This window comes from Portunus trituberculatus, chromosome 39, assembly GCF_017591435.1.
Source record: "Portunus trituberculatus isolate SZX2019 chromosome 39, ASM1759143v1, whole genome shotgun sequence".
Lineage (NCBI taxonomy): Eukaryota > Metazoa > Arthropoda > Malacostraca > Decapoda > Portunidae > Portunus > Portunus trituberculatus.
In genome coordinates, this window is record NC_059293.1 from 15951295 (window position 1) to 15953794 (window position 2500).

Sequence of the window (2500 nt, forward strand, 5' to 3'; positions counted from 1 at the left end):
AAAAACAAATAAAACATAAACAAACAAATAAGATAAAAAGAGACAAATAGACAGCGAGATATATAGACTGGATAAAAGAATGACAAAGACAAATAGATAGACAGATAGACGGATAGATAAGCAGGCAAAACGAAGGAATAATAGACAGATAAATAGACAGCAAGACAGACAGGTGCGCAGGCTGAATGAGAGTTAAGAGAAAGTGAAGCCGGTCAAGACAATGCGTAAACAATTTCAATCACAGTTTCTATTAAAGCGAGAGAAAGAGAGAGGAGGTAAAATTGCTCGTGAGAAATTTTTGCTTGTGGATGCGAGTGTAAATTTGCTTAAGTCTTCTTGAGAGAGAGAGAGAGAGAGAGAGAGAGAGAGAGAGAGAGAGAGAGAGAGAGAGATGTACACACACACACACACACACACACACACACACACACACACACACACACACACACACACACACTGCAAATCCTTTTAAAAACCCCGCAAGAAGTGCAAGATTTATGAAAGATAACTACTTCTTAAGCATTCAACTCTGCACACTGAAGCAGTTTCGTTGTGCCAAAAGAAAAAAAAAAAAAAAAAAAAAGAATCAAATGATCAAAAAAAAAAAAAAAATCAACAAATATATTCATCAAACATCCTCACCACGCAGCTGCAGAGTATCGAGTTGCCATTTTTAACTTATTTACTTTAACTGACCACGCTTCATTCCCTATTGTATGGTAGAGGATTTGGTGACATACAGTGGTTAGTTACAGACAGAAACAGTACCGCAGTAAAGTGTGCGTTCAGGGATATGATAAAAGTAGCGAGGGTGACAGTACAGGATGCATACAACACGGAAATCTGTAAAGGTCTTAAGAGGCAACTTTGATAATACTTCTCTCTCTCTCTCTCTCTCTCTCTCTCTCTTGCGACCTGTAGGCCAGGGACAAGCAGGGATCACCGTTACTCTCTCTCTCTCTCTCTCTCTCTCTCTCTCTCAAAAAGACATTAAGAGGAAGCGTAATCATTCTCACGTTATCATTATTATCTTGTCACAACTATCCTAACATTACATCCGTCTCTCTCTCTCTCTCTCTCTCTCTCTGAAAATATTTTGCTTCCTATCTATATATTTATCTGTTTTATCTGACTATCTTTCTATCTACCTATCCACATACATACTTAGGCAGTACTTACATACATGCATACGTACTTAGCTGTCTATTTATCTTTCTACCTATCTGTATGTCTGTAAATAGGGTTATAAAATTACAGCAAAATTAATGTAGCTAGTTTTGTCAGTCATTCCACACAAGGAATGCTACTGTATTGTATTACCAAGCTGACGTCTAATATAACAACAAGACTTGCCTGTTAGCGATGCTTATCCTTGTGTCCAGCATGTTTTTCTCGCGGCAAAAATGCAGTTAATGTACGTAGTTACCTTGAAGTTAGCGAGGGAGAACTGCGAGACTGTGTTATGTAACGTTTCTCATCACTTTTAAAAGAAATATTAGCAAGAACTATCTGCTTTCTCACTCCACTTGATGTCATGGTATGTCTTCTGTAACGCTACCACTGTAAAATGTATCCATGGTTACGAGATACTAGTGAGAGGAGTGGAACAGATAGTTGCTTCTCTCAAATGGAGTCTGTCATATAAGGATACAGATGTAGTTGTTTCTGAGTGGCTTGAATGTTTTTCCAAATACCTCGCCAGCAGTAAAATATTGTTTGTGTTGCAATAGTAAAGATGGAAGGTAAACTAGCGATGTGACACCAATTTCTTCGCTCAAACACATATTCGGCATATTCTATACTTTTATATTCATTCTAAACCACCTTTTTCTATTCCTTTTTCTGTAATGTTTCTTCACCAACTGCATAAACTGTCGTGGCGTTACAACACAGCAATGACAACAAGATCGGAAGGTAGAGATGTGGTTGCAAATTCTTCTCTTCAACACTTCAACACACAACCGCTGTACACCCTTGTAGTTTTCGTTCAAAGGTAGCATGAGTGTTGCTAAACATGTCACCAACCACAACAATTTGTCTTGGAGTTACAAAATAGCATCAGGAAGACCACGAAGGAAAGAAAGATGCACCTTTTAGTTTTTCTTCCCCTAAACAGTCACTCACATTACGTATACTCCCATGTGGTCTAGTAGTAACCAAAAGAGTTACTTATATGTTATTAGTGTTACAGAAGAGCAGCAGGAAGATCACGAAGGATAGATGCGCCACAGAATTTCCCTCAAACACATGTGGTTATCCAGCTGAAAGTTATTTAATACTCGTATCTCGCCAACCGCAAACTTCATCTGGCCAGCATTGTAGTGGAAAGATCAGAGGCATGCGGTGTGAATTTACTCTTTCAAACACATAATCAAACGCACCGTACACGCATCTAACCTTTCTAATGCTATCTAATATATCACGAACCGCAAAAATTGTCTTGGTGTAACAAAAAATGCGCTGGGAAGATCGGAAGAGAGCGACGAGACACAGGTAACTT

General features: G+C 38.6%; 1 protein-coding gene across 2 annotated transcripts in view; it reads right to left on the reverse strand.

Annotated features, from left to right (window-relative positions):
* Positions 1 to 2500, reverse strand: part of LOC123515366 — a 22286-nt gene that overhangs the window by 8537 nt on the left and 11249 nt on the right. Inside the window, exon 1 of one of the 2 annotated variants that reach the window (XM_045273871.1) lies at positions 1354 to 2500. This exon is cut by the window's right edge and continues 511 nt beyond it. The exons of the other annotated variant lie outside the window; for it this stretch is intronic. The gene's annotated coding sequence lies outside the window, so the exon portion shown is untranslated. The remainder of the gene's footprint in view (positions 1 to 1353) is intronic. 2 annotated transcript variants of the gene reach the window in all.